The 14,161-nt window shown below is 46.1% G+C and overlaps 1 pseudogene; it reads right to left on the bottom strand.

Annotated features, from left to right (window-relative positions):
* Nucleotides 1-456: 456 nt before the first annotated feature.
* Nucleotides 457-13,509, bottom strand: LOC120994133 (annotated as a pseudogene).
* Between the last annotated feature and the right edge of the window lie 652 nt (nucleotides 13,510-14,161).

The raw sequence follows: 14,161 nt of genomic DNA, 5'->3' as shown, positions 1-14,161 counted from the left end.
GTCTCTAAATTTTGCACTTATAAATATTTTACAGATAAATCAGGTGCAGATGTGAGTTTATTTGGAAAGACAGAATTTCATTCTCATTCCTGCACTGTTTTACTCTTGAGGCTAGATGCCACAGAGACTGGGAATCTAATAAGTCATGTCTATCAATGACAATGAAGAAGATGGAGTTGGGTGAGGCAATTTCTCAATAGAATGGATGCACTAAAGCTTATCCTCCATGCACTCTGGTCAAAAACATGTCTTTTGAGAAAAGTGACTGGTCCCATGCACCTTCCAGAGCCACATGGCCTTCGATATTGGGATTGTCACTTCCCTTTTGCACTTTTTCAGATTCTTAGATGTCTCTTTTTAACAGTAAGAGAACCTGATACATGGCTCCTGTTTACATTCCCATTCCAGATTGTATGACAGGTTCTCAAATTACTATTCCAGGTTCTCTTCTCAGCACTATTCATAACTTGTCCTACACACATTAATGTTTGTCTTAATTCCATAGACAAGTGGGTTGAGCATGGGTGGAACCAAGAGGTAGCTTTTAGAGAAGATAATGTGGACATAAGGAGGAATCTTCTCACCATATCGATGGGATAAGAAGAAGAATAAGCCCATGCTGTAAAAGCTCAGGAACACACAGATATGAGGGGTGCATGTGTTAAATGCTTTCAGACGAGTGTCTTTAGATGGACGACATTGAAAATCATGATATATGAAAAAAAGATGAAGAGCAAATCAACACCAACAACAGTGAAAGCCACGAATAGTCCATATATACTGTTCACCCGGATATCAGCAGCCGCGAGCTTCACCACCGCCATGTGCTCACAGTAGGAATGTGCAATGATGTTGGTCTTGAATGCAGGAAACTTTCTTATCAAAACAAGACCAGGACTGACCAGAACAACTGCCCGGACCACAAACACAATGACCAGTCTGGTTATCAGTCTAGTGGTTATTATAAAAAATCACAGAAATATAGTGGCAAATAATTGCCACTTTATTTCTGTGATTTTGTTTTATATGTATTGAATGTGCCTTTACCTGGCATTTAAACATTCTTTTGCACCTGGTAACCTCCATCAAATGGTCTGATATGGGTGCGGCTTACAGTCTTGCTTTATTCACATTGCATTAGTTGTCCTGCTAGGCGGTTGTGTAGAAGCTTGGCTGTGAGCTGGATTACATCACCTTCAGACCTTGTTCACACCATAGGTAGCTTAGTGGTAGGACCCCTTGCCATGCTGAGTGACCGTGACGTGGTGCATGATGGGCTCCGATGTGTTCCTGACAGGAATATATTGGCAAAAGTCTCAGCTTTTAATATCTGCTTGTATGACTAGCCAGTATAGTCAGTGGCATATCCGTTTGGTGCATTTTCTTCTGTGATCTAGTGGTTATTATGTAGTTATACTGGAGAGGCTTATATATAGCAATGTAGCGGTCATAAGCCATGGAAAGCAAGAACCCAGATTCAATACTGGTGAAGCTGTGAATGAAGAACATCTGGAGAAGACATCCATTAAAGCTAATGGCTCTGCAATTGAACCAGAAGATAGACAAAATTTTTGGAGCAAAGCTTGTACAAAGAAGACCTTCATTAAATGCCAACATGGAGACAAATATAAACATAGGCTGGTGGAGTCTTGGAGATGTGAGGATGACAACCATCACCATGATGTTTCCCAGCAAAGCAAATATATAGATGCTACAGAAAGGAATTGAGATCCAGATTTGTTCATGTTCTAGTCCTGGAATACCAACCAGTAGGAAGTAGGTTGAATAGAAGGTTAAATTCATCATCTCCTGCAGGGTGAGGACTTCAAACATCACGTTCTGCTCTGGTCTCAGCTGTAGAAACCATCGGTGATCCTGAGAAAGAGATAAAGTTACATGAATCTATATTAGGGATGTGCAAATCGATTCAGATACCCAGTGAATCAGAATCTTACGTGATTTGATTAGGATGAATTACTCAAAATGGCATCCAGCACTTTAACGTTACCAATAGGAACCTTACAACATCATATAAACATAATTAGGCCTATCTCAAAGAATCCCCCAAACTAGTCAGAATTTTTGATTGCTTACATGTACTTCCTTAATATGCAGACCCTAAGATTCCTGACGAGGTCCTACATGTAATATGATGTACTGTCTTGTACTCATGTGGCCCAGATGTATCACAGAACTCAATGGATCTCACTATATATCTACAAGCTGATTTGTTACCACAGACAAAAGAGCCCCATGCCAGGCCACGACTGCCAAACACAATATGCTCCAAGGGTGGAACATAGTGACTGGTGTTGAAAATATCCCCAAAATTCCACAACCTTCTAGGGGTAAATATGTAATCTTCCGACATACATGCCGGATCTTGGTCAAACAGAAGTATAGGGCTTCTGTAGGATCTCACACATTTTCCCCCACTGGGAGTTAAATGAGGTAATCAGTCTTGGTTTCAGATCAGAGGCCTCCTTCACTCTACTCACCAGTATGGAATCTCAAGAAGCATCCTTGGCTCTCAAGTACCCCTTTCTTTTATCTCATTGGTTGTAACCTCTTCTGTGAAATCTATGCTGTAAATCACACACTTGGGCTTTGAACCTTCCATCACTGGAGCAGATACGACATAATCTTAAAAACAGACCCACAGGAATGCCTTTAAATATCTGTAAATAATGAGACCCAGCATGTAATAGGGAATTGGTTGAAGTAGGTTTCCTATGCAAGTCAGTAGACACCCTACCATCCTTCTCCTTAATAATCAAGACATCAAGGAATTCCACCCAGGAATTCCATGCTGTTTGGGGCTGTAAACTGCACTGTATTAAAACTAGAGCCTCACGCTGCCCCCCGACATGTTTCGCCGTTACTGCCCTAACCCCTGAAGACGCCGGTAACGGCGAAACATGTCGGGGGGCAGCGTGAGGCTCTAGTTTTAATACAGTGCAGTTTACAGCCCCAAACAGCATAAGGGGAATCGCACACTGAATGTTGAGCATGCTGGCAGCGCGCAGCCAGCAGCATCAGTGGTGATTAGGAGTGACCTGTATCCCACATTAAGGGGATGCTGCACAACATTATAGTACTCTAATAGACAAGTGAGGACTGTAACGCACTGCAATTTTAAGATATAGTTAAGGTAGCAATTCGTTTTACTAATACACAAATAAAAGTTAAGTATTAGGTAACTTGGAATAGGTGCTGGATTAATAAGTGTATATTAGTCCTCTGGACATCAGTAGTTATTATTTTTGGAAAAAAAACACTGCATCCAGCACTAAGGGAAAGCACAGGTTTTCCGGCTTGCCCTGATTGGCTCAAAGGCCAAAAGAAAGCTCCATCAGCCAGTCAGTTGAGGCAGGAAGATGCTTGTGTAGAACAAGGAGACACTATTCTGTTTGGAACTGTTGATGGTTGAGGGTAGATGGGTCTTTGCTGTGTCTGACATAAAACAATTTTATACAGTATAGAGACACAAGCAAGCAATTATTCTACTGTAACAGTACTCAGAAATCTTACAGTCTTTTCTTGCTTCGTTATATTGGTGGATTTTGGGGGATGAATAATCTATTGCAACATGTGTCTTAATAGTGAAGAAAAGTGCATTTGATACTGCGTTTTTAAACACAAATAACACAGTAGACTGAAATATTACCAGCGCCAATACTGCATTATTCCCAAAGTAAACTGTCAATAGCAGTGTTCACTGCTTGAGCTTCAAACCAGAGAAACTGCACGTGAGGTTTGTGAGTACTCAGTTAAGTATTACAATTACAGAGTGTGACGGACTGAACCGTCACTGGGGCTGCTGGAGAAGCCTGAGGGCCAGCCTCCTTCCTACAGACTATGGACCGAGAACAATGGAGACCCCCTCAGACCTTTTGGGGTTAAAACGAAATATGAACCCTGAGTTATGTGTGTAATTTATATGCCACATATTTCCTATTGCCCATTAAAAAGGCATGGTGTGGATTCAGCCAAACAAAAAGGGTTAACTCTGTACTGAGTCTCCCACTGATTGTGTTAGTGATGGGATTAAGATAGTTGATTATAATAGCAGCCGACTCCTATGATACAATCAGGAGATAATCCCATCACGTGTCTCCTCGTCCCCTATTCATTAATATGGAGGGGGTGAAGATATCTGTTTGCATGTTAATTGTTGATTGCGTCACAGACAATGCCATTGTGTTTGTTAATTGCGTCACAGACAATGCCATTGTGTTTGTTGAATAGGGTTAGTTTTGTGTTTAAACTGTACAGGATTGGCTGCTATGTCATATCCTAAGTATGTCATGTGTATATAAGTCAATGCTGTGTGTTCAATAAAGAGTTCCTGTTTTACCCTTCATCATGTTGAGGCTGGTGTTTGGGTAACTGATCGACACTGGGGATTGCTATACGCTGAAGATTTGCTATACTCTCCTGGCTATAACTACTAGCTCTTGTAAGAGCTGCTCCTGCTCTCTGGATTTAGGAGAGGTTCACCCACTGGAGCCTGGAGCCTTGTCGTAGGTCCAGGGTGGGTAGGAGACGGTGAGACCTAAACCAAGCTTCGGCGGTTCGTGGGGTCTGCGGCGCTTACGGTGTCAAGTGGAGTGCTTGCAGTCCTCGGGAAGCGCTAGGAGCATCCATCGACGGAGGTACCCGGTCGGGGTGCCAGGAGATCCGTTACATTGTTGGCAGCAGTGGGATGGAACCAGCAGTGGCATACGATGAGGAAGACCTGGATGGCCAGGATGCATTAAGGAAAGGCATCTGGTACCAGGCCCTGGGTATTGTACAATACCAGCGAGGTGAGTGTCTCCCCAGTGGAGAGCAGCGATTGCAGAAGCAAGTGGCCCTGCGGATGCCCTTCCTGGGAGAGCAGCCCCGGGAGGAATGGGTGAAGGAACTAGAGTACCGGGTATGGCAGGAGCTATGTTTGGAGGAGGCCTACCTGGTGCTCTGGTGGTATATGGCACAGTATATACCCTGGACAGCTGAGCATGACAAGCCAGAGGGAGCCCTGCACAGTCCAGACTTCAGAACATTTTCTACGACAGGGAGGCTAGGCAGGATTGGGATGACCCCCATTAGGTAGAGAAAGACCTGGCTCACCTAGCAACCCTGGAGTGGGAACTGGAGCAGGACTACCGAGACCTCTTCCACTCCATTGGGGAGGCTCAGCAGGACAGCAAGAAGTCAGACCCAGGTCCAGAGGCTTCAGCTGGGAGGATATTGTGGAGGCTTACTGGGAAGAACCCCAGGTGGTCGGTGGAGATGGGACCGAGATCTCTCCACTGCTCCTGCAGGGAATTGGGAGCCCAGTCTCCATTCCCCAGCAGCAGGCTGAGTTACAGGGGGCAGAGACAGTCGGTCCTGTCCCCCAGCGGCAATGGGAGTTATTGGGAATTGGGAGCCCAGTCTCCATTTCCCAGCGGCCATGTGATATGCAGGGAATTGGGAGCCCAGTCTCCATCCCCCAGCAGCAGTGTGATATTCAGGGAATTAGGAGCCCAGTCTCCATTCCCCAGCGGCCGTGTGATGTACAGGGAATTGGGAGCCCAGTCTCCATTCCCCAGCGGCCGTGTGATCTACCAGGAATTGGGAGCACAGTCTCCGTCCCCCAGCGGCAGCTTAACATACCAGGGGGAGACAGTAAGCCCCACAACAGTGGAGATGGGACCAAGGTCTCCCCACCGACCCTACAGGGATGCTGGGCAGTCGGCCCAGATTCCCAACGGCAGCTTGATTTTCAGGGAGTAGGGACAGTCGGTCCTGCTCCCCAGTGGAAGTATGTTTTGCAGGGAGAGAAGAGCATCGTCTTCATTCCCCAGCGGCAGTGTACCTTGAAGGGAGAGGAGACAACCGGTTTCTCTCCCTAACCACAGGGGGACAGCACCCCTAACTCCGATGTTGCAGATGGGACCGCAGTCTCTGCACCAGGCCTACCAGGATGCTGGACGACCGGTACAGATCCCCCACCCACCCCGCAGGAATGCCAGGAGGAGGGGGTAAGCGCTCCATCCGCTCCACAGCTGATCCGCAACAAGGTCCTGGGGGTAGGATTCCATGACCCCATCCCAGAGAAAGAGTTGGCATCTGGGCAGAGCGCAGTTGGCCTCTGCCCTCCCCTATCCTCTTGTCCAGAGCCTGACTCCCCACTGGCTACCCCAGCAGAAGAGCTGGCATCGTGGCAGAGTGCAGTCGGCCTCTGCCCACCAAGTACCCACAGCTCCAAGCTAGAGAACAACAATGAAGCAAGGAGTAGCAGATGCCCACTCAACAGCTGTGGACCTACAGAACAGAGCCAGGCCCCAGAGTTCAACAGGACCAGTGTTTGTTTATGGGTGGGCTACTCGACTAACTCAGGCACCGACCGACAGGAGGTCAGGTACCTGGTTAGTCTACTGTTGGGAGGGGAGAAATGTGACGGAATGAACCGTCACTGGGGCTGCTGGAGGAGCCTGAGGGCCAGTCTCCTTCCTACAGACTATGGACAGAGAACAATGGAGACCCCCATAGACCTTTTGGGGTTACAAGGAAATCTGTTTTTGGCCCAATTTGAAGAGAAGTACGTATTCACAATCAACAACCCTTTTGTACAGTACATTAAAAGTATTTTTAGGTACATCGATGATGTATTCATTATATGGGCAGGAGATCGAGATCAATTTAGTCTGTTTGTTCAGTATTTAAATGATAACAATATGAACATGAGCTTCACTAGCAAGATAGAAGAACAGGCTATTGAATTCCTAGATGTACAAGTCAGGATCATGAATGATGAAATCGACACAACCATATATAGAAAACCTAGCTCGAGGAATTCTCTTTTGCATTATGATAGCTTTCAACGTAGCTGCAGCTGTCCCATATGGTCAATCTGTTAGGCTTACAAGGATTATTAAAAATGATACAGAGTTTGAGAATCAAAGTAGATTCATACAATGTGGGTATCCGCCCTCCAAAGTTGACAAAGCTTATAACATAGCATATGCACGTAGGCTAAGTAAGGATCTATGGAAAAAGAAGAAAAAGAAAAAAACGCATCATGGAGAAATATCGCAGGATGTCACTAGGGCAGTGTTCACATTCCAATATTCTCCCATGGCTCAGATCATCAAAAATGCAATTTTAAACAATTGGCATATGTTCCAGAGAGATGAACAACTAATCGATAAAGTAAAAAAAAAACAATTGTCAGCTTTAAACGGGCAAAAACCATAGGAGATATTGTCACTAGTACTAATCTTCCCGACACAGGTAAAGCCTGGTTGGACAGATGGAGCCCCGTGGGGAACTTCAAATGTGGACACTTCATACGCACAGGGACACAGTTTCAGATCGGACATATTGCACATACCATTAGGCAATTTATAAATTGCAAATCGACTTATGTATTTTTTGTCCCTGCAAAAGATTTGATATATCGGTAAGACTCACAGACCCCTGTACGTGCGATTTAGAGAACATAAAAGATGGATTGTCACAGGCATTGGGGCTACGCGCCTCATAGAACACATTAAAGACGAGCACCAAGGTAACAAAGAAGTGTTAAAGTGTACAGGCATTGAGAGAGTTAACCTACCAGTTAGGGGTGGCGATAGAAAGCGCATTTTATTACAACGAGAAGCTCAATGGATTATCAAAACGAATGCGATGGGAGGTTTAGGCTTCAATGACAAGAATGACCTTGCTGTCTTTGTATGATTTTATTGTTTTAATTTATACACAAAGGTGATCCGAAGATTTGATTGATGCACCTGTTCAGCAGTGACGTGCAGGGACAGGTATATATGGCGCTCCCCTTTCACGTCACAGGAGGCTTGACAAAGCGCGATTGTTGCGTGAACGGCTGTTGCCATTTTCTTCTGTGAATTCTGACCGGCACCCGCTTTGTTTTAAACCGAATAAAGCTACGACTTGATGAAGATTCGGGGAGTGCCGCCTTCTCGTTTTCCTTCTACCTCTGATGACAAAGCTGTATACTGTTTGGATGCAAGTTACTTCAAGTAAAGCAACGTTTGAACTTCATCTAAAAGTCTGGACATCATTTATTCTGCAAAGTTCCTCTATTTCTTCTACTGTCACTACACTCAAATTTTTTGGCAAGTGAGCCAGGAGCCAGGAGTCCGGCCGTACCCAGGTAGGAGACACTGTGACACAACTACCACAACACTACAGAGACATTATAGGCCATTACCCCACTACCGCGTTATAACACCTTGGAAGGGCCCTGGGATAGTACCCTGCGCACGCTGCAATTGGCGTCACGAAAAATACAGAATATTATCCACCCGTACCTGGGCACTGCACTGGACAGAAACACAGCAGATCGTGCGCTCAGCTGTGTTTCTTCCTGGAGCTACTGGAGAGGCCTGAGGGCTAGCCTCCTTCTTACGGACTATGGACCCAGAACTATGGAGATCCCCCCCCTCAGTCTGTTGGGGTTGCAAGGAACTATTAACCCTGATTTATATGTGGAGTATTATAGGCCATGTTGTGTTTTATTAGTTCGGTAGAGGAATCTAGACCCCCCCCCCCCCCCCCCACGGCTCATTATTCTGCAAATTGTAAAGTTTGTAGCTTCTGCCTGTGAGTGATTATGTTATCCCATTGTGTTGGTTAATTGTATCACATGTGTGTGTTTTCTGCCTGTAACTGCATGTGATTGGTTTATGTAAGACACTGTCTCAGTCTTCCACAAGGTCCCCCATGGCAGTGTCCCTTGCTGGAAGACCTGCATAAAAGGCTGACATGTTGCCCCATTCATATGTCCTGTTCTACCCTTCATGTTTGGGGGATTGGAGAACTACACTCTGGGGATTGCTATAATCATTATACTCTCCAGAGTATAATCCCTAGCTCTTGTAAGAGCTTGTTCCTGCATCTGAAGAAAGAGAGGTTCACCCACTGGAACCTGGAAACCTTGTCGTAGGTCCAGGGTGGGTACTAGTCGACAAGATCCCAACCAAGCTACTGCGGTTCATAGGGTCGGCAGGGCTTACGGTGTTGAGCGGAGTGCTCTAGGAGCATCCATCAACGGAGGTACCCAGTCAGGGTGTCAGGAGATCCATTACAGCTTCCATCAATACAGACAGAAGCGCTCATTGCTGCAGCGCAGGAAGCTGGGTCCTGTCACTCACCGCTCAGCTCCCAGCGCTCCTCCCCTCCTTCGGGCCGGCAGCGCTCTGAATGGAAGAGCAGGAAGACTTCTCCCCACTCCACCATTCAGCCTGCAGACATGGATCGCGCGGCCGGCCTGTGTGGGCGGAGCCTGCAGCCCGGGAATCTGCATAAGATCCACCCACACAGTGCTGCAGAGCAATCTGTGCCTGCAGGGGAGAGAGGACTGTGAGCTTCAGGAACGGGACAAGGTGAGTAGTTACTGTGTTTGTTTTTTTTGTTTTTTTACACAGAGGGGCACAATGGTCATTGCTAATGTGAAGGGGGCACAGTGGGTATTTCTACTCTGGAGGGGCACAATGGACATTACTAATGTGAAGGGTAAACAATGAGAATTTCTACTCTGGAGGGGGCACAATGGGCATTTCTACTCTGGAGGGGGCACAGAGGGCATTGCTAATGTGAAGGGGGCACAATGAGCATTTCTACTCTGGAGGGGGCACAATGGGCATTGCTAATGTGAAGGGGGCACAATGGGCATTTCTACTCCTGAGGGGGCACAGAGGCCACTATTACTGTGAAGGGGGCACAATGTGCATTATTACTGTAAAGGGGGCACAATTGACATTATTACTCTTAAGGGGGCACAATGGGCATTATTACTATTAAGGGGGCACAATGTGCATTATTACTGTAAAGGGGGCACAATTGACATTATTACTCTTAAGGGGGCACAATGGGCATTATTACTATTAAGGGGGCACAATGGGCATTATTAATGTGAAGGGGGACAATGGGCATTACTACTATTATGGGGCATTTGTACTGTGAAGGAGGCACAATAGGGATTATTACTGTGAAGGGGGCACAATTGACATTATTACTATTAAGGGGGCACAATGGGCATTATTACTGTGAAGGGGGCACAATTGACATTATTACTCTTAAGGGGGCACAATGGGCATTATTACTATTAAGGGGGCACAATGGGCATTATTAATGTGAAGGGGGACAATGGGCATTACTACTATTATGGGGCATTTGTACTGTGAAGGAGGCACAATAGGGATTATTACTTTGAAGGGGCACAATGAGGGCATAAATACTGTAAGAGGGGCACAATGAAGGGATAAGTACTTTTAGGGGGCACAAAGTGGGCATAACTGCTGTTAGGGGGCACACATCTGTACAAAACTACTGTGAAGGTTGTATAATGAGGGCAATACTACTGTGAGGGGGTACAATTTATATAAAGTATTGGGGGAGGGGTGCCAGAGAAAGGACCCGCCCCGGGTGCCAAACAACCTAGACACACCACTGCCGCTGATCAGCTGATAAACAAGCGATCACTCGTTTGTCGTCTGATTTGTTTGTTTTATCAGGATGAAAGATTACAGTTATTGTCAGCACATCTCACTGTGTAATCAGTGTGCTGCCAATAATCAGCAGAAGTGACTGAGGGAGCAGTGACTGTGGTAGCGATCATTCCTCCCCATTCACTTTGCATCAGTCTGTGTAATAGGCCGATGCAAACAAGTGCTGATGAACCTTTTTTTTTGCGGCCCCTTGAAATAGAGCAATGTGAGAATGCGGCCCCGATACCAAAAGAGGTTGTGCACCCCTGCTGTAGAGGGAGAGAGAGAATGGACAATCCGGTCCAGTCCCTGCTACTAGCACTGCCAAGTGTTGCTGCCACCTTGTGGTAACCAGGCACATTACATGAACATTACAATTACTTGGAGTAAATATGCACATTATCAGAAGATGGCATGAAATACATTGGATGAACAATATTAGCACATAGGAAATGGTAGTGCAGTGACCAGGAACGGGTAATTGCACTGACGCCACTTATGCAGTGGGTCAGGATATGGGTAGATAATAGTTTGTAGTTTGTTTGTGACGCCAATTGAAGCATGTGCAGGGTACAGGGTCCTCCCAAGGTGTTATAATGCACGTCCCAGGTTAGGAATGCCAGAGTGGTGTAATGGCCTATAATGTCTCTGTATGGTGGTGATAATGGTGTCACAGGTGTCTCCTACCTAAGTACAGCTGGACTCCTGGCTCACTTGTAATAAATTGAGTGTAGTGATAGTAGGAGTAATAGAGGAATTTTGCAGAAGAAATTGATGTTCAGACCTTTAGATTAAGTTTGAACGTTTCTTTACTGAGGATAACTTGAATCCAAACAGACTGCAGCTTTGGTCTTTGTGCGATCCCAGCAGGTTTTGGCAATGGTTGGCAGGAATGAATCTTCTGCACGATAAATCTGGAGCTTGCAGGAAAAGACGTCTGCTTGTTAGCTCTGTAACTGTGGCAGGAATTTAGCTTCTGCACTTCTCTTTATCTTCTGCTGTATGGGGAGTGACTAGCTGAGGAGGAATATTTTTTCTCCTAGGTCTCTGGACTTTACTCTCAGATAGGCTTACAGGGAATGCTTTCATCCTGGAACTCTGGAGATTGTCTGCTTTCTTCATCCAGCCGAGGCTGAGGGTTTTCAGGCTGGGGAGGTGATCAATATCTCAGCACGAGACGTGGTCCTTGCTGTCTTCCCTATGCAGGGGGACTCCTGAAGGCTATCACACAGCCTTCCCCAACAGGGGTGGCTGTCACACTGACCTAACTTCCTTCTCTAGCCAAGTGCAGGATGCGGGAACAGTCCACACCTCCACAGAGGGGGAGCTAAGCTGGAATGAACCATTCCAGCCTAGATGTACTAAACTGAAACTAGTTCCTTACCAATCCATTGCTGCCACCTGCTGGTGAACATGGAAAATTACAAGGAAATTTACATTTAACATAGTTTTGCATGCACAGTTGTGAAGACATGAGCAAAATCATATCAGATGACAAGGTAAAGACTCTTAGGAGATAGTAGCGGGGTAGAGGCGTGTAGTAACACAACTCTGGGGTGTTACATTCCCCCTTACTTTGAGGTAAGCCGCCCTCGGCTTATGCTTAGGAGGGGAGGAACCAGCTCTGGGGTACCCAAATAAATACAAAGTGCTGCATGTATTACATATAAGACAAACAAAGACAAACATAAAATGGCTACCCTGAGATTCCTGCCCGCATGAGTAGGGTGTCCTAAGTAACAGTTTCCCTCTTGGTATACCCAGTGAACCAAAGGTCTGCACTAAGCACTCACTACTGACTGACTTTGAAGTATTGTCCACCGATACCAAAGAAATTATGGGGTGTTTTTACTCTGTAATCCCACCATTATGTAGTGAAATGTCCGCAAATGGAAGGGTGACTTTATCCTGTATTCCCTTTCCTGCACCAAAGTCAAAATATAAGGCTTATAGCACGATTACAATGGTGACTATGGGTAGCTAAAAAGGCTCTAAGGTTGGGGGCGCCATACCCTTAGGCAAAGGCACAGAAGGGGAGGTATCAGCTTCTCCATGCAATTCTGGCAGTCACAGGAGGAGGGTATGATAATCCCATGGAACTCCTAGAAGACACCTCAGGATGGGAGCAAACCTGAATAAATAACAAATGGGAAGGAGGGGTCAAAAACTCCTCTAACCATTCCCGAAGCAGCGGGGTAAACCGGGGAGTTACTGGAACTGCCGGGACTTACCACTTGGTCCTACACTGGGTACCTATGGGCATATAACACTGGCTGTAGGCCATTAGTATTAAGCGTCCAGATAGGTAGTCCGTATAAAGGGGGGAGAGAACAAGAGCTGTAAAGCAAGGCACACAGAAGTAAGGTGCTACATATCTGGTTAAGTGCAAAAGATGCACTGAAGGTCACATTGTGGCACCTAGAAAAGAATACACACAATGGGCATATGATATTTGAACGTTGCTTCACCTGTTTACTTAAGTGCAAAAACGTAGTGCATTTATTAGTGCAATAATACGCTCAAATATGACTTGAGTCCTTTTACTTGAAGTGCTTTAAAGTAGAATCCTCTGGAAACACACAAAAGTCAATTGTAATCCACAGGAACAATAAAGTTAATTGTAATCCACACAAGGTAGTGGGTAATTGCCACAGTGGGTAGTTTTCCTCACAGGAAAGTCTGGAAATCTTCCTCCTGGGTCCCATATTCGAGGATGCAAAAGTACTTTCTTGAACTGTGTGCTCTCAGCAGCTGTAACTCCAGCAGAAACTTCATCTGTGGTCTCCTGGTGACTTTCTGTGGCAGAACTTGGAACTGCAGCTTCACCCTCTTCTGAAAGATCCTCTGTAGGCCTTGGCCTTTTCCTTGTAGGTGACAGGTTCTCTGGATAGCAATAAAGGACGGACCCTTGGTCTTTCATAGCAAGGAGCTCCGGATTCAGTGGTGGTTCTGGAGGGCGTAAAGCAGTATCAGTGGACTCCTCACTGGTAGGTAAGTCACTTTCAGTGACTGCCGGATCTGATAGAGTCATATCAGGTGTGCTGTCTTCAGCAGGCGGCTGAGAAGAAGACTTGGAGGCTTCATACAATTCCCATTACTCTGTGCTCTTTTTCCTCCACAATTTCTTAAAATGTTTTTATGCGTTTTCTTCTTTCTGACCAGTCATCTTCTCCACTAAACATCCTCTCTATTTTTTTCCGTTCTTCTGCTCTCTTTAGCAAGTCCTGTAATGTACTCCACCTGCAGGCTTTCCATCAGGCAAGGTCATCCTGAAGGATGACCTCCTCATCACTGCTGCGACTTTTGTAGAACACAAGAGGGTGCTCCTGCATCTTGTAGCTCGGGCTGGCTTCTGTAATGGAGCTCCACTGACCTCTTGTGGTGGTTCCTGGTACTGTCTGGGTAGTGAGGCTGAACTGCTGTACATCGGGAACTCCTGCCAGAGCAGAAGGGCTCAGAACTCCTGGCTGTAGTGGCTCTGGCAAAGGTATCGCCAGTGGTGGTGATGGCAGGGAAGAAGCGCTTTCTCTGAGCAGCGGAGTGGGAGCTCAGGCCGCCTCCGCCGTGCAAACCGGTGTGAAGTGGGACACCTTACGGACCTCCCTGGGTAGGACATATCCATGTACTCTGGGACTAAAAGTCAGTACTAAGTTGTTTATTTGCCCCACCTGTAGAGTGGAGGC

Source organism: Bufo bufo, chromosome 3, assembly GCF_905171765.1.
Source record: "Bufo bufo chromosome 3, aBufBuf1.1, whole genome shotgun sequence".
Classification (NCBI taxonomy): Eukaryota; Metazoa; Chordata; class Amphibia; order Anura; family Bufonidae; genus Bufo; species Bufo bufo.
The sequence above is the reverse complement of the archived record's forward strand: the minus strand, read 5'-3'. Positions and strand labels throughout refer to the sequence as shown.